This window comes from Dreissena polymorpha, chromosome 15, assembly GCF_020536995.1.
Source record: "Dreissena polymorpha isolate Duluth1 chromosome 15, UMN_Dpol_1.0, whole genome shotgun sequence".
In the NCBI taxonomy this organism is placed as follows: Eukaryota; Metazoa; Mollusca; class Bivalvia; order Myida; family Dreissenidae; genus Dreissena; species Dreissena polymorpha.
The window spans coordinates 60,565,546-60,593,063 of record NC_068369.1 but is presented as its reverse complement, the minus strand read 5'-3'; the positions used below and the strand labels follow the sequence as shown (position 1 = coordinate 60,593,063).

At 36.9% G+C, this 27,518-nt stretch overlaps 1 long non-coding RNA gene across 1 annotated transcript; it reads right to left on the bottom strand.

The window, feature by feature from the left end:
- Positions 1-1,208: 1,208 nt before the first annotated feature.
- On the bottom strand, positions 1,209-26,439 carry LOC127861119 (uncharacterized). The gene is made up of 3 exons (XR_008040075.1): positions 26,235-26,439; positions 1,496-1,961; positions 1,209-1,357 (listed from the first exon to the last, which is right to left on the bottom strand). It is a non-coding gene; the product is annotated as an uncharacterized LOC127861119 (long non-coding RNA).
- Between the last annotated feature and the right edge of the window lie 1,079 nt (positions 26,440-27,518).

Genomic DNA, 27,518 nt, shown 5'->3' with positions numbered 1-27,518 from the left:
GAAGGAAAAAAACCCATCAAACTGCAGAAGGTTTCAATAAAATGCTTTTTAAAAATAAAATATGCATGTATTATCTTTTGCAAAAGTCCCTATATTGAATGTTTGCAATAAAGTAAATTGCATCATTTTATACCGAATGTTAATCATGTACTTACAAGCTCAGTTGAATTATCCGAAGGGATATTAAAAAATTATAACTCTCTGATTATACTCCTTTAATGACGTTTCGGCATAATGCCTTTATCAAAACATTGGAAATTATATGTTAACTACATTTTTACGTCTTTTGACTGCACAATTTAAATAACAAAGAAAAATGTTTTTAAACGTCAAATGACGTTGTACATGATGACGTCATAAATGGCGTTATATAAAATGGCGCCAAAAAAATGTAAAAATTCGCCAAAAATGAAATGACGTTAAACACTTACATATTGTATCTTAATCCTATGTTAAATGTGTGCTTTATATATTTAATAAATTGATATTTTACAATAAAATAATCATCATCATATGTAATTATAATCTACCTTAACTTATTATCATAAATTAAATAGGGTAAACTTATTTAATGACTCTTATTATTTCAATCCATATCTATGTATAATATTCAAATGATATTTGATTAAATAATCATATATACTTGCTATTCTATATATCATATACACATTGTGGACAAGATAAATTGCATAAAGTACTATTAGTTTTACATCCATTTATGTTGATGATTAATATCAAATGTTTTTCACATATATTTTTTACAAGATAGTTTCTCGTAGCAGGACATCAAGTTGATTTTTTGTATTTAGTCCATTTGGTGATTGCGTTTGAAACTTCTTTATAAATTCCAATTCTTTAATAAGTCTGTAATAATGGGAACTGTCTCTTATTTGTGTTAACACTGATACACCCATATCCTGCACTCTGTGGCCTGCACCATTGAAATGTTCTGAGATTGGTTTCTCTCTTCGTAGTCGCACGTCAGCCTCGTGTTCTTTGGCACGTTCCTTTAATGATCTGCTCGTCTCTCCGACGTATACCATCTTTTGGCATTTAATACAAAATATACCGTACACCAAGTTATAAATGTTACAGTTCTGTTTTATTGCTTCGTTTGGAATGTCACTTTTTGGGTTGTTATGAAAACCTCTTGTCAACATTTTACAGACTATACAATTAGTCTTACACGATTGTGGTATTAGTTCGGGATTAACTTCCGCTTCATTGTCAGCGTCAGCTTTATGTTCATATACATCACCGTCATCATGATTGTTGTCATTTAAAGCCCCACACGAACCTTCTCTTTTTTTTGCAACAGGTTGTATTTTGTTCGTAAATGGTCTTTGCAATTCCGATTCTGCAACAAAAAGCAACATGTCTATATCTATGAAGTCCATTTTTAAATGGTGTCGTTGTATTGCTTTTATATTCACTATTTTGGTTGAGTTAATCGAACAATGATAATATAATTGCTGATAAATAAATTCAATCTTACCGCTTTTTGATCGTCGAAGTTTATCCAAACGTAAAAAGGTATGTACTTTGTTCTTTTTGAAGTGTTGCTGTTTTCCACGACGTTCGTTTTCTGAAACTACATAACGTAAAACAAACAAGTAGTTTTAAGGACTGTTCTTGTCGGAGGCGCGGACTAGTAATATCAACATTCCGAGCGCATTGCATTTAATAAAATAACACGAATTATACCGTAAATATAGTAATTAATTTGCTGATTTATAATATTTATGTACCTAGACCATTGGTGATTGTCTTCGGTCTTGTACCTGTACAACATGTATCTTCCGTTTTTGCCTTTTCTTTGTAAATTTCTCCCGAGTCCTCTTTTGGATCTTTTGATTCATTCTCAAGCTCATTACTGTCGTCATTCTTTTTATCTTCACCTTTCACTCTAGTCAAATGTGCAGCCATACGTAAACCTACGGTTTTCGCTTGCACACAGCTCCCTGCAAATATTCAACTCTTTGTGTATTTCGAATCATAGAATAAGTTTCCTACAATGGCATAGACATTCACTTCTCTTTTTTTCAATTGCAATCCTTTTTTCTATCTAGTTACCACGAACTCCTTATTCGAGGGAACGAATTGCTAACTCGTGGGATATAAAGCAAAGTACTTAGATGATGAAATATTTCTTGTAAGTATAACACACTTTTAAGATTAATTAATTTGAGTGAAGTACATCTTGATTGAAAAGTGCAACATGTCAGTTATTTTTTTTACTATAACATCAGGCAAATATTTTAAAAGGAAAGATACCATGGACAGAGAAAATTGCGTGTAACTGCGTGGAAATCAATGTTAAAATGTAAGTTTTTTTTGACAAAGTGATTATCTACATAACTATTCTTAAAATGATGTGATAAGGAGCACCACTTGTGTGATCTCATAAATAATGTATTGTTGAATAAACTTGTTATACAAATTAAAATTCATACGCATTAATTATCTTTTTAAGTTATGATCGACAACATTGGCGGTCCAATGAGGATTAATAAATATTGTGTCGACAATGAATGTTCCTAACATAACTAAACCTCGCTTTAGGAATATGGATATACGTGCGGGAAGATACAACAGTATACACGATCTACTCAGAAGACGCTGCCAGACAGGATTTATGGACATGAAGTAGATATTTCAATATTTGTGTGTGATTGTTTATGTAGAACCTTTGTTGTAAGTAATAGATGTTCGCGCTCATTTCAAATCTTAATGTTTTTTTAAACAGAAACGACACTAAAGGTTATAACTGTTTTGTAAAGGATAATATGTAACATGTGATCACTATTACTGATTTATTAACATCTGCTTCCTGCGCCAAGTACGCACAAATATTGCAAGGGACGCCCGTAAAGTTTCTGTCATAATGAGTTCACAGGACGCATACATTTTAAAAGTAGGATGTATGTTTTTGTCGTTTCAAATGAATTTAGTTTTCAAATATTGATAAAATTGTTTCATTATGTCTAAGTATGTAGTGACAAATATCATAGGATGATACATTAAAAATGGCAATAGCCGTCTCATTTCGGATTTAAATGATGGTATATTGTCATTTTTGGGGAGAGTATATCCCAAGTTCTTTTATAAATTGGTCCGAATGAAATTTGACAAAACTCAGACGCCCTAAAAGGTACTTAACATCAATAATGAACACATTATATTGAAAATCAGCATGGACGAATGTGATTTAAATATAATTCTGATCAGTAGTTTTTGTTTAAACCTCATTTCACGTCATAATACGAAACAAACGCATATACTAGTAATACTTCAAATTTAATTACATGTGCAAAAAGATGCAGCAGTATGTTAAACAATGCAGTTCGCACAGATTTGAAAATCACGCTACACACGTTGATTATAGCAATGTTTAAAAAACACACCAAACTTTTAAGTACTTTTTGCTTATAGATAGTTGTAAAAAAAACATAGCACTATCAGAGCTTTCAACAAGATGTTTTACTTTTGCAGAAACCTGAGACCGTTGCATGTTGGTTTAGAAGGGGTTCCCCCTTTATACGTAGATTTTCCTTTACGCGCATCGTGTCAAATGATATAATTTGGTGCGTTATGTCTCTCTAAGACCAACATCTAATAAATTTATTCGTTTCACTCATTTTTACATATAATCTAGACTCGATCGGTTGACCAATATATGTATTAACTCGATTCGCTCTTTTACAACATATTTATGACTTCCCGTCTCTGTCCATCACCCGATAATCCCATTGTATTATGTCTTCCATTTTTAAAGGCAAATTTTGGTAAATATGGAATTCTTTAAAAACAAACGTTTGGTATTTTTCTTTTAAATAAAAGTATTTAGTATCAAGTGAATTTAGGCATTACAAAATACAATATGTTTCTATTTAACGGTTTGATGATAACGAAACATATAAAGGATGTTTGTATTTTACTAATAAGTCAAACTTCGTTCCCTGTAACTGTTAATATAAAATACATGCACACAGCAAGCAACTGTAGTGTCTTAAGCGTTTTAATTTTATTCCTCTACCCAATACTTAATTACTATGCGTGGACAATTCACTGACTAAAAGTATGTCGGGAGAAAACGTCCATTTAATTTCATTACAATGTTTATAATCAGCCTTTATTAGATACAGATGTTAAATTAATATTATAATATATTATAAATTAACGTGTGAGTTTAATAGCGTATCCAACACTCAATGCAACGCGTGAGTGATACTGTCGATTTGTTATGTTGCTTAGCCAGCTGCATTTTCTCGTAGCTTATGTTTGAAGACATAAATTATTTGCATTAACGATGTCGATAAACTTAATTATGATAAATAACACTGTCCAGTGTGTTTATATTGTCTTTTCATTTCATCTTTGTTAATAAATAGAGTATATTTGTTCGATTTGGTGGAATATCAATTTAAATGCACGAGTGATCATAGAAAATTATATTTTCACGAGTGGCGCAGCCACTCGTAAAATAATTTTTTTAATGATCACGAGTGAATTAAAATCGATATTTTACCAAATAAAAAACAACATTCGTTTTGTTTAATGCTTACAAATGATTATTTTTGTATTGTGGCCATTCCGGACAAAATAATTCACCGTCGGGCGCCCCCATGTATTTCAAAAGAAAGCTAATTCAGTAGTATAAAAGTGCGCGTCTGGCTCATTTCGAAATTTGACCATGAGATCGACCACGATTTTCTTGCAAAATGCTGGTTATGGCTTGACCATACGCGTATACGACTCTGCAGCTGGCTCATTTCGAAATTTGACCATGAAATTGACCACGATTGTATTGGAAACTGATGGTTGAGGCATGACCATACGCGTAGAGGGGTGGTATTGGGGCGTCTGGTTCACGTTGGGCACCATTTCGTGTACGGGTTGAATCTGGCTTACGTTGGGCAACATTTCGTTTACGGTCAAAATTTGAAATAAGCATGAGATTAACGAGAAATGTCTTGCAAACTGATGGGTTTAAGGCGTGACCCCATACGCGTATATAATCCTTCGCGGCTGTGCCATCCCGTTGTTTAAGAATGAACTGAAACGTCATTGTAAATAAAATGAGGGTTAAGATCGGAAAGGGTTATGTTTGGGTTAGGGTTTGTAACTGTTTACAAAATTGATAACAATTTTATAAACATTTTGTTAATTTTACGGTTCCATGATCAAACAATAATTATCGATCTTGAAGATCCACCATCTGTCGGCAGACAGTGAATCACGGGTCGGCCCGTAATTAGCAAAGCAAACGACTTTCGGTCGTCGAAATCGTTTGACCTTGGATTCGTATTTGGAGCTTAATAATCGTCCATCTATTCATCGTTCGAGAAAGTTATAGTTTATGTTGCATTCTTGACTGCGTGGGATATCGAATACCACGATGGGTTCCTTATTGAATGCATAGGAGAGATCTTTGAAGTGCCCATTTTCTAAGATGATGGCACCATGCATAGCTTCGAGGTAGTCTCCGAGATATGACTTGGCTGTGTTTCCTTCGGTTTCGTATATCCAGAGGATCTGGCGACCTGTTTGTGCCTTTAGCATTTTCATCGCCGCTTGTTGCCATCGTTTTAGTTGGACGTGTGAACTTGCTTGTCATGTTCATGATGCGTGATGAAGCGGTCGTAGAATTCTTTAAAGTCTCTTTTTATTCCGCTAGTTATCTTAGAGTATGGGTACAAGGTAGGATCGAGGGCTCTATAATTAGTTCTGCGAGCGAAAGCGTACGCCAGGATGACGGTTGAAAGCCAGTCCTTGTCTATCCCGTGCATAAGATATCTGTAATCCTCTTTGCTGCAATATGCAACACTGTTTTTAACGTTTCTGTAGCTTTAAACATCATTAGGAGGTACACCTGTAAGGTTCTTCAAGATTTTGTGCATCTATACTAATTTCTGCGGATTTTTCATGATGATTACTAAATGACTGTGACCATAAGCTTCGCTTGAACCTGCACCCCATTTGTTGCAGATGATCCAGACTTGAATATGTTTCTCGTGATATTTCCAGTTTTTATTCACAACCTTTGCCCAGTCATACTTCATAGTTTGTTGCCACATGACTATAAAGTTCTTGCCTGGTTTATATTAACACATTTCGCCTTTCCTCTAGTTGCCACTATAGGCTCTGATATAATGCCCGAATTCTTCGCATGTTTTTTAGTTTTCTGATGTCTATCCCAATTATTAATTGTGACTTCACAATCGCAAGCATTGCAATGTTTAGTGACGTGGTTATCCTTTCTAGGCATTTTGGAAAGTGTTAAAAATGCAACGTCATTCCATATATATATATATATATATATATATATATATATATATATATATATATATATATATATATATATATATATATTAAACGCAGACGCTTGAGAGAGCACCTAAATGACGTCACGTCATTTAAAATAAAGGATAAAAGCACGGACCGGAGACAACGCACATACGAATGTATCGACAGGGACTCCTATCGCCTGGTTATAGTATAGCTATACCAGCCGCTACAAAAAAGGAGGTCCCTCCTAAGGAACGTGGTTAGGGTTAGGGTTAGGGTAAAGAACCTAATTTTAGTGACCATAATTGTGTGTGTCGTGTGTTGATGTGCCGCGTTCGTGACATGAAAATGACTTAAGTATTTTTGTTCTCATATTAAAAAACAATGACAAATCACTTTGTGACAATAGACGACGTTGACGTTAAAACGTTAAGCATGCAACAGATCCAGACTTTCTCGTCTCCGATTCAGTATCAGAGAATACCGATTAAATACCAGTATGACGTAGAAACGGAAGGTCCGCTTCTGCTGAGAACGCCAAAGATGCAGTTTCGCGGCGTGCATTTTCAGAAACTTTGGCGGTGACAAAGAAACGAAGGGGTACTCGGTGTCGTTTGTGTGTTACGAAGACGTTCACATCCCGACGAAAGACGAGACGAAGTTTGTCAAAGTGTTGGCTGAAATTTCGGAGTTCATCGAGGTGAACATGGCCAGGTTTCAAGACGAGTTCAAACGAAGTTACAAAAGACAGTACCCGTTTGTGCTGGACAAGTTGAACATTATCAAGCCGCCGAAAAACGAGGCGTTTTCACTCTCGCTTTTTGTTAAGTGTTACGAACGTTGGAACGCGAACGCAGCTGGAGCGGCGGCGGCGACTAACACAAACAAAGTGTCGAACATTACGTCTGTCTTTAACTGAAAGGCGACGTTAAGAGACGACTTGACGACGGAAACACAGAAAAGATACAGAACAACAAACTGGTGTTGTCGTCGCCCGGAAATTACCTAAACCAGCCGAACGTGTACTTTCACGCCATAGGCGTTATAAGGATTGAAGGCGCGTTTGCTAGCTTGGTGAACGAAAGCACCCAGGTAAGACTGGTTGAAATAGTCGTGTTGGATCGACAAAGCAGAACGCGAAGCACCTTTGGCTACCTAGATTTGGGAGCGGCCGGCAACCTAGTTTCGGGAGCGGACGGCGAAAACAAGCCCACCGACTCCGATGGCGACACTTAACAGCCCAACCGACGAGTCGCTGCTTTTGGGGAACAAAAGCAACGTCATCTCGACCATACGAATGTATGGACAGGGACTTCTAGCGGCTGGTTCTAGTAAAACTATACCGCGTCCGCGATAAAAAAAAGGAGGTTTCTATTATGAACGGGTAAATTAACGGTCGTATACGGTCCACGGTAGATTCAATTTTTTGTTGTATCGGGTAAATTAACGGTCGTATACGGTTTACAACGGATACGACTACAAGTGGCCGAACTCGTCGGGGAACCATCATGTTTTAAATTAAATTTCAAGTTGCTGTTCCAGCTGCCGTAGTAGGGGACAACGTCGACCGTCACGGTCTGTCGAATTTGACCGTCACGGTTGTTGTTGCCGACGTGATGGTCATCGCGCATTTTTCCATACTACCGCGTGTGTAGGTGTTACGTGCGTCACCTGTGTAAGTAAATTTTGCCTACGCAACTAAAAATGAAAATGATTTGAGTTATTATGTTTCTCATAATAAAAAAAATGCGATAAACAAAGAAAGTGTTGATAAATTCGCTAAACGACAACAACATTGCTGCCACAACAGCGCACAGTATAATTCAGTTGATGTTACTTGCACTGGAGCACGGCTTAGAAGTGAAACGAGAGGATATTGTTGTTCCGGAATCTAAAAACAATGAACAAGGACCTCGCGGTAGACCTAGACAGTTTCCGCCAAAAGTAATTTATACGGGCAAAAGTCCGCGTAGCGGGCGTTGACCGTTCATACATATGGAAATTTAGACCAAAAAAATAGACACTGGATGCATCTGAAAATTTTTCGACACGCGACATATATTTTCGCGATGCAATTACCTCCCTTGTATACTTATCTTGTCCATGTTCTGCCTCCGTTTGTTTAGTTGCGAATTTATTTCATTCTATTTATTCAACATCGTAATGTTATTATTGTCCTCACAAATCAATAAATAAAACTGTTTAAAAAACATCGGCGTTATTTGAGCCCGAAATGTTAATAGGAAGCTAACCACTGCGCATACAGCGTCCGGTGAATAACGACACCGTACAGTACTGTTTACTTGTCAGAATTCCTGACGCATTTACCATTCGCTCTCAGAAAGTAGTTTTACCCGTGATCATGAGCAATAGTTGGGTAAGTTGCGGTTGTTATCCACGAGGAACACGTTTATTTGACAAATTTAACGATATTGCGATTTAACTTTTCAGCATTTTAGCTAATTTTAACTTGTTTTAACTTCGTCTGCACTCACTTTTTCAATTCTAATTCATTTTCATACAAAAGGTTACAAACTGTGAATGTTTGTAAACAATATTTAAACTTGTTCTGGATCATTTTGTACTACAGTAAACGGGTTCATACTGGTAAAAAAGCTGTGATTACATAAACATAGGATATTGCCTTATAAATGTGTACTTTATTGATTTTTCTTGTGTCTAATATTTTAGAAGATGGTCTGTCAAGCACTGGGCGTCACACACTCCATACATTATTCTGCGCAGCAAAACTAATTGGATGCTAAATACTCAACAACGATGCCATTCTGGATCTATCAAACTTGCCAGTGATGGAAATTATGCAATTGTGGTCTTGAAATATTGAAAAGTTCTGATGGGTTATTGTTATGAAAAGTAAATAGACTGTAAAGAAACTGCAGTTATTATGAAGAGTGTCTGTATGTCATCAAAAAGCAGTTTCAGCATAACAAATATAAGATGTACCAACAATAGTAAAAGAGAAGTGAAATAAACAACTAGCAGAAAGCAAACATGTTAAAGTTATGTTTATACTAGTAGTGTCCATGCATTTATATAATTTTTAAGGAAAGTTAAGTAAAAGCATGCGACAAGCAAGGAAGCGCATTCAGTTTTGGGATTGTTGTGTTTTGAATACTTCTTGCAAGACATTGAACTTTTAAACAATATTAACTAGCATGTTTTACTATAGAATTTGATATATAATGTGTAATTGAATGTTAAATTTTCTGTCCCATGATATAGTGGCAAAATTGTGAATAGTTTAATTGCAAAAATGCCTGTAGATCTTCGACATATATCTTTTTTATTCTTGCATAAATAATAAATTGACGCATCATGCTGTATTTTATGTTTAAGTTTTTTATGTTTCATCAGTTTATGTCATGAGCAATCGCTTTAAATTCCTTCTTCTACTTCTTCCCATAAAGTGCATGGAGCATACACCTTAGGGTAAAGAAAATACCACTTTCAGACTCAATTACCCGTGAATCATTGTTGTGTATACTTTGTTGGCTTTAATTGAATACCAAAATAAATCCAGAAAATAAATGAAAGAAAAGGTGAATTTAATAGTAAATAAATTTCTGCTGTACAGAAAACAAACTCCATCTGTATGCGTGATTACTTGCTTGTTTCACTGTAGTAAACACTATTTGATTTATGGTACCATATGAGGATTGTGAATTAATTTAAGTTAACATTATACGGTCATATTAATATGTTGGGTAAGGAAGGAAGAATACAATGATAACATTGAAATCATATAATATACTCGCTTTAAGTAAAAAATTATCATTTTTCCCTTCTTCTTCATCTTCCGCCTTCAACATTTTGAAATCCCTGCATATGTTCAAGAAACATAAAACACAATTTTAATAATAAAATACATTATTTATATTTTGACTGTTTAGAAATGATTTCCTTTTTTGATGGACAACAACTTCGCACATGCATGATTGTCAAAAAATGTCATTCTGTGATTCGTTTCTAGCAGGGTCTAGATGAAATCATGGATGTCATACTGCTGTAAATAGACACATGTAAAGATAGATAAAATATATGTTGTTATGCAAGTGATTTAAAGATGCCCAACAATTTATAATAGAATTTATCCTGATATTTAAACATTTATTTTACTTTAAACGCAGTTACTTTTATCTATTCAAGAGGTTTTTAAGATTTTAAATATTGTTTATTTAAAAAGTGAACAACCATTAAACTTGATATTAAAACGTTTGTAAACAAGACTAGTGGTTGCTATATCTATTTCCTAAATCTTACAAAATGTTTTAGGTTAATTTCTCTAAAAACGAAATACCTTTTGGGAGCTGGATTGTTAAATTAAAATGTGCAGGCTTTTATTTCTAATCAATATTCAAACTAAAAAAGACATCTTTTTAGCTTTTGCCCGAAAATTAGATAGCACCTATAATCATATTAAGTTAACGAATGTTGAAACTGGAGAGGAAACAACCTTTTTCATAATACCATGCAATAAAAGCGCTTGGTGGTAATATAACAAATAAAAGCAACGGACAAGTGCTAAATGGAATGATGTGCGAGATATCATGTTCATAAGCAAAAAAAAATGAATTCAACGGTCTAAAATCAACCATCACAAATAGAATCATATTTTATTCACGAAAATTCAAAATTTCAAGGCTTTGGTATAATGACGTCATTTCGTTACAATAATGACGTCATTTTGTGTTTTGAGGCACGCCACGGGTTGCACTACATCTATAAATTGCTAAATAAAAAAAATGAATTTTTCTCACGTCTGCCACGACGACTGTGACGATAAAAAGAATGAATTGACTTAAGAAAATGTGTTTCTCATGTAATAAAAACAATGGAAAGCAAAACCGTTATAGAGTTGAAAAAAGTTGCAAAAGACCAAGGTCTGCGCAGATGTTCGAGGCTTAGAAAGCATGAGCTGATTGCTGAACACCAGCGGCGATGCAATCGGTGATGCAAGGACAACCGCAAGGAACACCGCAAGGGTCTCACTTCTCGACGAGCCTGTTACGGACATTGCAGTTCCAGTCTTAAAGCCTGTGCAGGCTAAAAGTCTAGTGTGATAGAGAGATTATTTAGTGTTGCGAAAAAGCACACGCCTTAGCCCGTAAAGAGAGCGATACAGAAAAGCTATGATTGGATTTTTAATCATACGCCAGAGCCTGTAAAGAAAGCGATACGCAAAAAGGTTGAGGCTCTTAATAAAAAGGTGGACGCGCTAAAATCGGAAATTGAATCTATTTATAAGAAATATTACAATAACAAGCCGCAAATAAGAGAAAGTAAAACAGCAGTTTAACGTTTTGCGAGACAACACATTATTGATGGAGTTCAAGGAACTGATGCTTAAACATTTTTAAATCTTGTTAGGGCTGAGGTTGTACAGTTCATGAACACACATCGTCAAATAAAAATGAATATAGTGTTCGTGTGTGAAATGGAGCAGCATTCCATGTTACATGAGACTGATGTAACCAAAGAAATACCGTTTGTTTCAAGAACTGAAATAGTATGGGGGTAGGGGGTGAACTGATGTCTACGAATTGTACAATACAGCATCAGACAAGATTTTGGAATCCATGGCAATGTTTCAAATGCAGGGTAGCAATTGGAGACTTAAGTCCGTCATAAGACTGGAAATTAACACTGTAGAGTATAAGCCATTAAAAGGTAAATCAAACATTCCATTGCCGGGTAAGTTGGCTGCTAAAAGGCAATTATTAACATGGAGAATTAAGATGACGAATGTTTCAAGTGGTATGTCACGAGAGCATTAAATCCTGTTGTTAAAAATGCCGAAAGAAGAACGGAACAATTAAAAGGACAAGCAAAGTTGCTTATGTGGGATGACATTGAATTTCCAGTGGAAGTGAAAGAACATGTGATACGTAAATTTGAACGAAACAACAACGTTAACATCAATATATTCGGATATGATTCTAAAGAAAAGGATATTTACTCACTCATTATCAGTAAAAACGAACGTGAAAAGGTGATTAATTTGTTGTTGATTTCGGATGGAAAAACAAAACATTATTTTTGGATTAAAAACTTAAACAGATTGGTAGCAGGTCGAACCGAAACAGGACACCACACAATGCACTATTGCAAAAGATGCTTGACAGGGTATTGAACAGAAGATGCTCTGAATAGACAAAAAGAATATTGTTCTTTGCACGATGTTCAAACTATGCAGACTTCGAATCGTTTATCGAGCATATAAGTTCTTGTAATCCAAATCCTTCAGAGTCGTATACGCACAAGTACCAGAAGCATACACCGAGCACGTTTTGATATCACGTAGTATGCTCTGATGGCTCATTGTATAGTCAAGACCCCGTATTGTTTAGAGCTAAGAATGAAACGGACGATGTAGCACAAATATTTGTTGAGACTCTTGAGCAAAACTTTAAGGATATTCACAACACGTTTAAATTTCCCAAGGAAATGATATTCACGAAAGATGATTAAACTAAATACGATGCTGAGACCAAATGTCACATATGTTCAGATTAGAGCGCAACGACGATAGCTATACGAAGGTTCGTGACCATTGTCACTTGACTGGGAAGTCCTTTTGCATAATCTTTCTGGTTATGACTGTCACTTATTTATTAAGAAGCTGAGAAGCGTTAATGGTGAAAAGATTACATGTATTCCCAATATCAAGGAAAAGTACATCTCCTTTAGTAAGATGGTTGTTGTCGATAAGTTCACGAACAAAAAAGAAAAGGAAATTGATGTGACTCGAGAAATACGGTTTTTGGACAGCTATAGGTTTATGTCTTCGAGCTTAGATGCCTTATCGAAAAATCTGAAAGATAAACAGAGTCGTCATTTGAGAAACCACTTTTCAGAGGGTAAGAAGTTTCATCATATGCGACAAAAGGGTGTCATGTGTTATGATTACGTGAATTCTTTTGAGAAACTCTCAGAAACAACAATACCTCCAAAGGAAGCCTTCTATTCGGAGCTAACGGGTGCGGACATTTCTGATGAAGATTATGCACGTGCGCAGAAGGTATGGCATGTTTTCGGTTGTCAGACATTGGGAGACTATCAAGACGTGTATATCACCTTTGATGTCATGCCGTTGGCTGATGTGTTTGAAAAACTTTCGTGACGCTGGCGTGAACTATTACAAACTCGATCCCGCATGGTATTATACAGCACCGGGTTTAGCTATGGATGCGGCTCTTAAGTTAACGAAAGTAGAACTTGAGCTTATAAGCGACTATGACATGTTTCTCATGATACAGCAGGGTATCCGAGGCGGTGTGAGTACCATTTCATCCCGATTTGCTCATGCCAACAACACGTGCATGTCGAAAGCGTTTGACCCGAGTCAACCTTCTTCGTACATCATATATCTTGACGCTACAATCTGTACGAATGGGCCATGAGTAAACCACTTCCGACCGGAGGCTTGCGCTGGATGAGTGAAAATGAACTCCATGATTGGAAAAGCATTCCGAATCTAGAAGGGCAAGGATGCATTTTGGAAGTGGACTTGGAGTATCCGGATGCTTTGCACGACCTTTACAATGATTACCCACTCGCCCCAGAACGTATTGTCTCAAAGGGGTCAAAAGTTGAAAAGCTTATTCCCAACTTGAACAACAAAACCAAGTATGTAGTCCATTATGAAAACTTGCAGCAGTACGAAGAGCTTGGACTTATAATCACAAACATTCATCGAGGAATCATGTTCAGAGAAGACGCATGGTTAAAGAAATACATCGACTTGAATACCAAGCTACGCACTAAAGCTGCCAATGACTTTGAAAAGGACTTTTTCAAGCTCATGAACAACAGCGTCTTTGGTAAAACGATGGAAAACATTGAAAATCGAGTCGATGTTCGCTTGGTTTCGAGTAAAACAAATGCCTTAAAACTATCGTCAAAGGTCAACTACGATAGGTTTACATATTTGATGAAAACTTGATTGCTATTCACATGGGAAAAACCAAGTTGTACTACAACATGCCCATTTATATTGGGATGTCCATTCTAGAAATGAGCAAGACATTCGTGTACGATTTTCACTACAAATACATCAAGGCTTAATATGGAAATAGGGCGAAGCTATTGTTAACGGACACAGACAGTCTTGTCTACGAAATTAAAACTGAAGATTTTTATGCAGACATTTCAAACGCTGTTGAAAGACTGTTTGATACGAGTGAGTATCCAAAAGATCACCCCTCCGGAATTAAAACTGGTGTAAACAAAAAGGTTCTCGGCATGTTCAAAAATGAGGCATCTGGAAAACAAATAAAGGAATTTGTAGGACTCCGAGCTAAACTGTATTCGTGTAAAATGTTTGAAGGAAAGGAAAACAAAAAGTGTAAAGGGGTGAAAAAGAGCGTTGTCGAAAACACCATTTCACTCGACGATTATAAGAACGCGCTGTTTTCTCGCCAAGAATTGCTTAGATCGATGAACGTTATCAGATCATACGCGCATAAAATGTATACTGAAACGGTTAACAAAGTAGCTCTAAAGACTAAACGCAAATGATGATAAACGTGTTATTTAAAAAGATGAGATACATACAATGGCTTATGGGCATTACCGCTTAAGAAATAACCAATATGGGCAATAATCTCAAAAACGATCCTATAAAATATGAGTTTCAATACGGACAAGTATATCAATGTCGAAGGAGTTGTGTTACCGAACATTCCTCTATCCAACCTTTAGTTGATAGATGCCGCTAAACAATTGAACATTACAAACTTTAGGGGTGCCTACGTCCGCGATAAACTTCCAAAAAACCTATACAAAACGAGTGTGGTATTCTGAATCTGGGTGATTCACAAAGCGATGGTACCCATTGGACTGCCTGGATTAAAAACGGTCATGAAAAACTATACTTTGACAGTTATGGGTTAGCGCCTGCAGTTGAACTCGTTAGGTACCTAAAGGATCCTGTGTATTATAATAGCCAACGATTACAGACCGAAGGTGAGATGTTTTGCGGACACCTGTGTCTTTACGTTGTTAAACAATGTGAGAGCGTAAGCTTTCAACATGTAATAAACTCATTATATTAATTTAAATAAACAAAAAGTGTGTAGATAAAAAGTGTCGATTAAAATATTTGGTAAAACCAACGCTGAATCATCGCAACGAGTGATTTCCGGAGGCGTCACATTATCACATGCCGTCAATACGTTCTTGAGACGGGATGGTAAAAATGCAGCAGCTGAAAACATTAATATGGACAATCACACTCTAATCAATGTATCGGATCCTGCTCATGCTCAAGACGCTGCAACAAAAAAATTATGTAGATCATCGAGCAGTTTCAAAGTCTGGAGATACCGTGACTGGGGATTTAAACATGGGGGGCAGGTCGGTACACGGATTACCTGTTCATTATCCGACATTGTACAGTGAACATGAAGCACCCTGTTGGACTCACAGTTAATAGTTTAGTGAATGAGGCAACTTCTATTCATAAAAAGTATGTCGATGATCAAGATGCTGTCGCTAAACATTATGCTGACCACTTAACAAAAAAAATGTTATTCGGGTTATATTCCAAATTTGGAGGAGAATATTAGTAGAACGGGATTTGTGGCCACTGCAAGTGCAGTGACTACTGATAAATTTCGAGTTTATGGCGCATTTAATAGTCTTAATGCCGATGGGTCTAATGGAAGCTGTGCCACACCTGCAAAAAAGGATGGCTGCAAATTAAATGTCCTGACGCCGTTACCATTTCAAGAGTGGCGCTTAAAGCTCAAGCTATTGATGGTAAAATATAACTGCATTGGAATTTTCTAGAAGCAATGATGGAAAAACATTTACACCCCTGTTGACATTTCAAGTCATTTTGCTTTGCTCTGCTATTGCTCCTTCGTTTTTCGATATTTCGACAACGACAGCATACCAGTATTATAGACTTAATATAACAGCGAGTTCTGATAAAACCGAAGCTCTTGGTGTTCAAGTAATGCAATTATACGTTCTAACCACTGAATAACATTGACACTCAAAGTTATTTCCATACCTTCTTCAGGTAAGGGGGGTTTGGAAATGATGCTTATTCCTTTTTAAAATCAAACCACTATGGATCATTACACACACTACTGTTTTTGCGAGGTGCGTATATTTTACCGACAGATGTTCGTTTATTAATTTTTCTTTGCATGGTCTTCCATTGATTTTAAAACTGTTGACATTGTTTCGACTCAGGTGCGGGATTTTCAATCTCCCGAATACGCTGTTGAATCAACTCTTGCATTGTTTTATTATCCATTTTTGTTTATATGAATATTTTATTTATTTCATCACAATATACATTTTAGATCCATCAGAGGTAAATTTTATCATTTTGTCGGAAATAACAACTGCGTACGCTTCTGTTCCCGCTGGTACATTTTGGTGGAATGTCGCTTGGATTTTCATCTCTACCTATGCATATTTTAACCGCTCACTTTGTTTGCTGACATCAAACACCATAATAGGAAACAGGTCTTTAAAATCCGCTGGTGTAATGTTACTCTGTGTTAGCAGCGGATCTGTTCCATAAAAATTTTCGCTAGATCTAGCCGCTTCATAGTAAGCTCGTAAGAATTTTTGTTTTTGGAAAAGATAAGTTGTAATCAGCCTCAGGGTATCTTTGATTGTTAACAGTCACGTACATGTTATGAAGATCGCAATGATCGAATATCGATGTATTTCTTTCTTGATTATTTTTTGCGATCAGTTTGAAATCCTACCAAATGTATCGCGGTTTTTCGGTTTGTGTTCTAACACTTAGTCTCCAGTTGAACGGTGTAGACTGTGGAACTGTAATACTTTCGCAAGGTCTAACCCTGAAAACGACGGGTACTGTTACCTTTGCCTGAATGGATTTGTACAGCTGAAATTTATCCATATCTGCAGGTAAAATCTTAGGCATAAACCATGACAATCTATCAGACTTACTTTACCCGCACCTGCTGCTTGCAATCGAATGATGGCATCTTTGTCAGTTTTTCTAACAAGTGCGAGCGTATGTTAAAAACCATACACAATCTTGTCATAGTCATCGCAAAAGCCGAAAATGCGTTTCAGCGGAACAACGAACGAGAATGTTCCCTTGGGGTTAGGCTTCTGAATAAGGTATGCCTGTCTGATTGCAAAGCCTGTGTTATCTGCAATAGCAGCTTTGCCGCCGTATCTTTAGTCCAAAGCTGATTGAGTCCTTGCGCTATTGAAAACCATCCGGATACTTAAGCATTCCAATAATGGTCGTTGCCTGTCCAAGATGATTCAACGATTCTCCTTGTTGATCGGATAGCTTATACGTAAAATTTGAAAACAAATGCATAAGTCCATTGTTTGCTAACGCTATTGCGACGACATTGTTATCGTATACAGTCAAGTCGTCGTCGTCTTTAGTTAGTCTACCTTCAATGAGTAGGTACGATTCCGCAGGATGAGCAAAGACATCATACAACCCGATATCGATAGTTATAGTACCCGATGAATTTAAATTCGTACCATTGACAGGCTCGAAAGCCTTAAACTCATATTTTTCAATAGATTCGTCAATGGTTATAGTTTCCGTAAAATTTAATATTTCGCTCGACATTGTTGCTAAGCCAGACGCAAACCGTCTCCTGTGTTCAACCTTTTTACAAGATCTTGAATTGATATTGCGTTTGCCCTTGCGGTACCTCTCTTTACCTTAGCGCCGGAACCCGCAATCAACTTGTTAATGTTTTTTTTTGCTTTATTGGAACCCATATTTATGAGAGACGCTAACGCGTCCCTCGATTCTTGCGTTAATTGTCGCGTTGTTTCTCGATTTTGGTGCATTATATCCATCAATCAAAGCCTTAGCTTTGGCTATGGCTACGTCTTTGCCAACATGAATAGCTTTTAAACCCGCTTCTCTTGCAACCGATTTTCCGGCTTCGCTTTGATAGACTTTTTACCTAGTTCTGTTTTCGATGCGCTACTCACTTTCGATGCCACCGTTTTTGCGACATTTGCAACCGTTTTGGCAGCAGTTGATCCTACCATTCGCTTTAAAAAAAATCGAGACAGTATCAAACATTTCAGCACCGCCAATAACGTGTTTTTTATATACCTTCTTTTCGTGGTAACAATCATTTTTTTTAATGAGCAACACACATTTCTTCTACGATTGTTTGTCTATTACCTCTTGTCTCTTAAGTTCATCTGCTATGTCCACGATTTTATTTCTTACTCCAGTAATGCCTGCTTGATGACTCGTAACTCGTAATGTAAGCATTTTAACAAGTGTGTTCGGATCAGAAGGCATTAACGCTATTCCTTCTCCTTTCTTCTTGACTATTGAAGATGTTTTTGTTACCTTTTTAGGTTTTACATACGTATCGTATATTGGTTTAATAATGTTTCTGTACTTCTCTCCAGAACTAGATCTAACCTTTCCCGTTTCAGGATTCACAATGGCGTTGGTGCTTAGTAAAATTGTTTTGTAGGAGTCAATGTCTTGTGTAGTGTATTTTTGGAATCAGGATATTTCGATGTGATTAGCTCCCAAAGGCCGGGTGTTCCATCATATTTCGTTTTTCCAACAATAATATTATCCCCAAATAGTGTAACCTCTGAATCCTCAATATAAAAAGCACAACCTTTATCATACAGTCCAAATGCTTGATCGGTGAGTGTTTTGCTCGCCATCGATCTCAAGTATTTAGTTGCTATTGAACCTAGTTCTATCAATGTTTCTGCTGGTCCCTTATCCTTTTCTGCCTGTATGCTTGGGTATTGAGGGAAAAAAATGCATTTGCATTTGCTTGAGCGCTATCTGTTAATGCTGCTGGCAGTGCTTTTATCGCACTTGACGTTGCTTCTTTTAACTCCCTTTGCGAACCGGTGATAGGTTTGTAAAGTTTTGTTAGTTCTCTTTGAAATTCGAGATCGCCTAACTTTTCAGATGAAGAGTCTTGACAAATTTTATTTTTTAACGTGAAAAACTCATTCACGATAAAGTCTCTTTTTTCCGGATATGTTATCTTCAAAAACGACATTTTATAAATAAAAATAATGTATTAAGTCGTGATTTGAGACGTGATTTGAGACGTCTCACGTCTCACTTTGATTGAGAGGTGTTCGTCTTTTTTTATGAACGTCTTTCAATTTACTAAACATGTTTTGAAACGTTAAAATTGCATCTTCACGTCCTTTCGCAATAAGGGACCGCTTTGTTTCCTCATCTATACCTACCCTTATTTTAGATATTATCTCTTCTTTCATTTCATTGAATTTGTTTAGTTCACTTAGAATCAGTGAGTATTCTTCATCAGAAATGTGATCGTTTGCTAGCGCTTTTGATATAAGATCACTCATTGTATTCAACTTTGCATCTGCAAGTGTTTTAATTTTTCGTGTTTTTCATCTTTCATTGATATCTTTTTTATGGTTTGTCCTCCAATGATAGACAACACTCCTATACCTAGGGCAGCACATTCCATTGCTATTGCAGCTGGTGTCGCAATGATTGTACCCAATACTCCTATTGCCGCAGCACCTAACACCATGGAAGATACAACAAGAGCGTTGTCCACTCCTGCTATAACTTTCACTGCTCTGTGATACTTTTCCGACAAGTTTGCGCGCTTGTCCCTTTCTGCAGCCATTTCTTTTTGAACTTCGTTAATCTTTTGAAGTTTGAAGTCTGGATGGCTGAGCACTTCCTTTAACGCTAGTCAGTTCGGGAGCCGAAGGGACGACGGCGGGTAGAAATGGGTAGATTCTTTGTACTCCATTTTATATATCAAGTGTATTTTTCTTAAACAGACTGTTGAACATATGTCATTTTATGTCAGGTTACGCTTCGTTGCACTTTGTCACCATCCGCTATCGCTGTTGTTACATGTTCACTCAAGTCAATCCTAATCATATTACGCATCGTTGCACTTTGACACCATCCGCTATCGCTGTTGCTAACATGTTCACTCAAGTCAATCTTAGTCGCCAACCGTACTTACGGAACGAACGCAGAAAGAAAACAAAGCGAATTACCTTTAACAATATCTTTTGCAACGTCAGAGTGGTTTTGAATCGTAACAATGATGTCGTCCTCAGATTCAACAATAATCCCATCTTGTAAACTACATCTCTTTTCCTTCAAACTTTGCCTGAGCGATACAGAACAAACGCCGTCTTTTAGTCGTACACCTATTCGTAATGCAATAGTTTGTGCTGCTTTCGGTTAAATAGTGAGCGATTGTTGCGTAAAAATGTTTCACTTACCATACATTGGTTCTGCAGGATGTGCAAGATTCTCATGAGGTAACCACTGACGCTTGCGATGGTCGTTTATACTTGTGAATAAACTTGTGAATTGATCTTTGCATTTTTGTATTATGTACATATTTTACTTATGAGTATTATCTACAAAAGCATTCCTAGTAATGGAATACTACTAACTGGTGAATTCGGTCCGAGTAGCAATCCCGATCCCGTTCGCAGGTACATTCCTTTTCCTGATTTGAGATAAAGACCTTCTCCTAACGAACTACCTTTCTTCCACGGAGACAAGTGCAATCCTTTACCCACTTTAGTGACTTTACACCCCATTCCGTTTATTTTAAATACATGACACCTGATCCACTAATTTTATCCACAATTTTACTGCCGGCTGCAGCTCCTACGCCAGTTAGTGCGCCGGTTGCGAGCGCAGGTAAAACGCTTGACGCGAGAAACTTACCCGCTGTTGCCAAAAACGGTAAAATAGCTCCAATAAATCCACCTTCCACTTTTGCGTTGTGTTTTATTTGTGATTTTGACATTTTAATCGTCACTCCTTTACCGCTTCGGTACGCCTTTTCTATTGTATTTATCTGTGCTTGAGTGAGGGCTTGCACATGTTCTCCAGATAAATCCTCGTGAGACAAACGAATAGACGCTGAAGCTTCTGATTGAATAGCCCTTTTAATCTTTTCCCTCTGACCTTCACTAATATTTTGTTTCACATGAACGTAACGAGTCATTTTATATAGGATTTAATATAGTGTTACTTTTCTCTTATATGAAATCTTATCGAAAGATCTTCATCGCGCAAATTTACAAGTTTTCTGTTTTGGTCAGTAAGACGCGTTTCCATGGACGAAATTGGGTTTACAGCGATAGGTAAATAAACCAAATTAACAGGTACTTCGATGATTTTATAACCAGGTCCTACCGATGGGAAAAAAATATAGATAACGTTTTTAGTTGAATCATTCACATAGGATGCCTCAATGATATCACTAGTAACTCTCAAGCTGCTAATACTTAATATATTTACAATGTTTTCTGACTCATTATATCCTGATGAGTATACTTGTGCATTAAACCCCAATACGGTTCTGATAGAGTTTGCCGGTGTAAAGTCTATTTTATAATTCGGTGCTATATTTAGTACCGTTTTTAGTATGTTGTTGTTTGTCTCTAGCGTTATAGCGTACTCGTCCGAGACATTGTTGTAATGCCCATTTTCCCTAATTATTCATTGTACGTAATCACTTTCGTATGAACCGTCTGGAAGGTCAATATCAACCCAAGTCATTCCGTCGTCAGGACTGTAGCGAAAGTTATTGTTTGAAGAATCTTTATTTGGAAATGAATAGTAGGTTTCCAAATTAACTAAGGCCATTTCGTATGTTTTGCTTCTATCGAGTTGAATCGGTGGTTCTAAAAAAGTACAGATTCTAGAGCTATTATACTTCAATATAATGTGAAAAGAATTTTTCGGACCCGTATTAATTCTTGTTTGTTTTAATTCCTGTAACATTTGTTCTAACACTCTTCCTTCCATTTTTATATTGGTATTTATTTTCTTTATGGCATATAAAAGTAATCAAGTCCTGATCTATACTTACATGTACCATTGTTTTTAGTGCTAGGAAGATCTATAACGACAAATCCATAAGGACGGCCCCTTTTAGTTCGTCTTTTGACATATCCGTTGAAACGTGGTCGTTTAAAATGTGATTCATATTTTTAGTATCTTGCCGGAACAAACAAATAAAGTTTGCATTTTCACGTATAGTTTGCCTTGGAAGTTTGAAGTAGTTTTGTGCAAGATAAAAACAGTCTACATTGCTGTGGCGTCCTCTTATGTAATATGTTTCACACTTGTTTTTTTTTTCAAGGTCGTCACAAATAATTATATATTTTTTAGAGCTGCTCATGTCTCTAGGATCTGGTACATCATCAGGCGTTTCAAAAAATGTACATTCGATGTCTGCCGGCTTAATTAAACTTTTAGCCCTTTCTTCCACTAAAAGAACTGGTGAAACTTCATTCTTCATTATAAAGTCTTGTTGGTCAAACAATTTTATAATGTCTTCTTTCGGTAACTTTTCTTTAAACGCTTTCTTGATAATGCTGTACTCAGGCTGAAAAAGCGACTTGCCAAACACTTGCAGGTTGTTGTAGTCGAACCAGCCTGGTCGTAGTAAATGGTTTAACAATAGTATAGTTTTACCACATCCGCTTTTACCAATAATAAGACCTCGTATTGACACTGACCTCGGTAAAAGCCTACTGTTGAATCTTTTTGTACTCAAATCATTCTACGAGAGATCTTTAACATCCATTTTTTTATTTAAACAAACTATTTCTTTATAATAAAAAATACATTGCATCAGTTTGAACAAATGCATAGTAAAACTGGCGGAGACTTGGTTTCGTCATTGAATTCGGTGACAAGCTTCCGTGGGCTAAATTTCACGGTGAAATGCATATTCCAGGAATGAACTTTGCAGGACCTGGAACTAATTTAAACGAGCGATTAACTTCAACTGGCGCTTACAAAGACTGGAGCAAACCAGTCGATCGAGTTGATAATGCTGCTTACCATCATTATTTAGCTTACCAACACTTTCCAGATACAGCAGGTAGAAACGTGGCGGACGAAAGAATGCTTGAACAAATGGACGCCATTAAAGACCCAACGATTCGTGAAAAAATTGAACGCGGTATCATAAAGCCAATCCTATCTACGACGGCAAAGTTGGGTTAGGGTATAAGGGGGAAAAAGTCGTGGCTAAAGAACTACAATGGACTGATCAGCTTGCGGACGAACTGCGTAGACCCGTTATAAAACGTTTTAGAAAAAAAATAGTCGTTGCCCATGGCATTGAGAAAATATGGGCTGCTGATTTAGTGGACATGCAAGCTTTTGCTACGTTTAATGGATGTGTAAAATACTTGCTCACAGTTATTGATGTATTTTCAAAATATGGCTGGATTGTTACATTAAAGAGTAAAACCGGAGTTGAGGTTGTGAAGCATTTCACAACATATTTAAGGAAAGGCGACCCCAAAAGTTGTGGGTCGATAAAGGAAAAAAGTTCTACAATAAAAATGTGATGGCGTTGGGAGTCGAGTTGCATTCCATAGAAAACGAAGAGAAAAGTTCCGTGGTAGAGCGGTGGAACAGAACAATGAAGGAAATAATGTTCAAATACTTTTCAGCCAACTCTACCAGAAAATATGTCGACGTCTTAGATGATATGGTCAATGCTTATTTATAACAACACAAAGCATTCATCCATCAAAATGACGCCCGTTGATGCTAGTGATAAAAAGAACGAAAGCGCTGTCTGGTTCAATCTGTACTCCAAAAGCCCTCAAAAGTACGGTAAGCCAATATGTAAAGTCGGCGATAAGGTGAGAATCACTAAGAAAAAGGGAATATTTGAAAAAGGATATACGCCTAGATGGTATGAGGAGGTGTTTACAGTGTCTCAAGTTTAATATAAAGATCCACCGACGTATAAAATCAGTGATCTTCATGGCGAGGAAATACAGGGTACGTTTTATGAACAAGAGCTACAAAAGACGAGTCAAGAAGTGTTTAGAATCGAAAGAGTTATTCGTAAACGCGGAGACAAGTCGTTAGTAAAGTGGCTCGGTTATCCCGACTCGTTCAATTCATTGGTGGACACTCAAAGTCTTATCAACTTGTCATAGGGATCCTGTCTACCTGTAAAGTTAGTTAGATATGTGTGTGCGTGCGCGGCCGGCCTCATCCCGAGATGGTGCCAGAGCCCAGTCGTATATACGTGTTTATACGCGCATGGGGTCACGCCTTAAACCCATCAGTTTGCATGACATTTCTCGTTAATATCATGCTCATTTCAAATTTTGAACGTACACGAAATGTTGCCCAACGTGAACCAGATTCAACCCGTACACGAAATGTTGCGCAACGTGAGCCAGACGCCCCAATACCACCCCTCTACGCGTATGGTCAGGCCTCAAACATCAGTTTCCAATACAATCGTGGTCAATTTCATGGTCCAATTTCGAAATGAGCCAGCTGCAGAGTCGTATACGCGTCTGGTCAAGCCTTTACCATCAGTTTCCGATACAATCGTGGTCGATCTCATGGTCAAATTTCGGAATGCGCCTAGCCGCAAAGTCGTATACGCGTATGGTCACGCCTTAACCAGCATTTTGCAAGAAAATCGTGGTCGATCTCATGGTCAAATTTCGAAATAAGCCAGCCGCGCACTTTTTATACTACTTAATTCGTATATTTTTATAAACTTCAATGCAGAGTAGTCTCCCTTGGTAAAATTGAATCACAATGGGGAAACCAAAGATATCTAAAAAATAGTTCCGGGAAAACAGTGAAATTTATCGTTATTTTTCATTGTTTCAAACAGTAAAATATCAGTTTTAATTCACTGTTATTTCTCTATAAACCATCGGAAAGAATAAAATAAACTGTGATTAATTTTGTCCAATGTTATATTTAACCTCAAGTCTCTGTACACATATTTGGCTGATCAAGCGTAATGCATTGCAAACAACAAGGTGAGATAATCGATCTAGAGAGTTATATAATTATGACGGGACCAATAAAGCATCAGAATTATTCGGAATGACTGCTCGCAGAATTATTCGGAATGACTGCTCGAAAGTAAAGTGCGTATTTCTTTTGTTTCTTTTTTCATTCACTTTTAATAGAACTATTTCAAGACTTTCAACCGACACACAAATTATTTGTAAAAAGGCTGATTAAAGTTTATAAGTTAGATAATCATTATATTGTGTAAATTGCCACAACGTTCTGGTCAAACAATTAATCTTGCAATAAATTGCCTGCCACTGCCAAGTATATTCCTTTCTTTCTCGATTGTTGTTTTTAGTTAATTAAGCACGGGTTATAAGAAAACTAGCTTGCTGTAATACATAGTGCTTTAAAATTATTGTGTTCTAGTCAACATCTTTACCAAGACGGTGGTTGCATTTGCGAAATTATTTATTATTGCAAAACGGCACTTCTTCTTTCCGCTTATAAGAAACAGTGCTAGTGGATATTTCTGTAACAGTGCGACTACGTGATTATGTCGTTTCTAATCGCACTACTTTACATATATATTCATATCAGTCATAACGGGTAAGTTTTTCTGTTTTCTTGAGTTTTTTGCTAGAGGACGACGTTAGGCTCATTGAAAATACTATGTTCTTAACATTTTTTTCTACAAACAACAAAATGTAAAAAATAATAGATCTCTAATTGCTTCAAACAAAACTTATTTCTGTTCGCAAATACGAATTGTGGGTCAAACTTTCGTATTTCATAAGTAAATGAATATTAGTTACATCAGTTTAAACTTAAGCCTCTGGTTATTTGATGAATCGTAGGACTTTTTCGTTACAGCATATATTGCGTAATTTCATTAGTATATCAAAAACAAACAGCTAAACACGCACAAAGCCCTGACAAAAGTATAAATATACTCAAAACAAGGACAAGATGGACGCGTGAAAAATAAACTGAAACCAAACACACATACCCTTTAAATGTCTTCAAAATATTTCAAGTCTTAATGCTGGAAATGCTTACAATCGATGGAAACATATAGGTTTAAGTAGTATTAATATGTATGCATAGCCGTTAACGCGAAGCATACAGTATAACATTCAAAAATAACACTTACCTTGAGTTCTCGTACAATCGCCGTATTTCAGTTTTCAAGCACGAATCGGGGCATTCAATGAGGAAATTTCTAAGTCGCAGATACTTAAATCAATACAACAATCGATTAGGGTGACTTGGCAGAGATAATAAAAAATATAGTTATCATTGCACAACCGAAATATCGATTATGTCAGCATGTCTTCCATGAACGATTTAGAACGAGCAGTTATCTACAAATGCGTATCGGCTTCCTAGTTGTAGCTCTTAAATGTCGGATCTACATTGATAGTGTGATCTTTTTATTATCATTCTAACAGTTCATAGTTCTTTACAAAGTGATTATTTCAAAACACTGTATTTATTTATCATTAATTGTGCATAAGCTGAGCATTACGCATCAATATAATTAGAATCAGCCTAAGTGTTTAATCATATTAGTGATTTTTTAAGGACTAGAATGGTTTACAACACATATTGTTTTAAAACTGATTTTGTAAAATTTGTCTGTAGTAACGGTGAATTTCTCATCAACGCTAAATACCGAATTCACGGTTATATCATTTAAGTGCGAGTCCATATCGCCATTGTTTGAGCCCTTAGCGTTAGTGCGCGAGTCCATATTGTTCGTATGCGTCTCCGTCTCGTCATGGAGTGAACCATATCAGTACACATCGTCAGAATATATCGTCCGTTTACAAATTAATATAGTTTGTGTGGAAATCTATTAAATTGATGTGCGATCATTATGATCGTAATGCGTATCGTAGTGCGTATCGTCGGTGCTCGCGTCCATATCGTGTGTGACTCCATATCAACGGAGTGCAAATCTATATCATCGGTGTGCCAGTCAATATAGTCGGTGTGCGAGTCCATATCGTCATCGTGTGCAAATCCATATCGTCGGTGTGCGAGTCCATATCGTCGGTGTGCGAGTACATATCATCGGTGTGCGAGTCCGTATCGTCGGTGTGCGAGTCCATATAGTCGGTGTGCGAGTCCATATCGTCGGTGTGCGAGCCCATATCGTCGGTGTGCGAGTCCATATTGTCGGTGTGCGAGTCCATACCGTCGGTGTGCGAGTTCATATCGTCATCGTGTGCAAATTCATATCGTCAGTGTGCGAGTCCATATCGTCGATGTGCGAGTCCATATCGTCATCGTGTGCAAATCCATATCGTTCGTGTGCGAGTCCATATCGTCGGTGTGCGAGTCCATATCGTCGGTGTGCGAGTCCATATCGTCATCGTGTGCAAATCCATATCGTCAGTGTGCGAGTCCATATCGTTGGTGTGCGAGACCATAT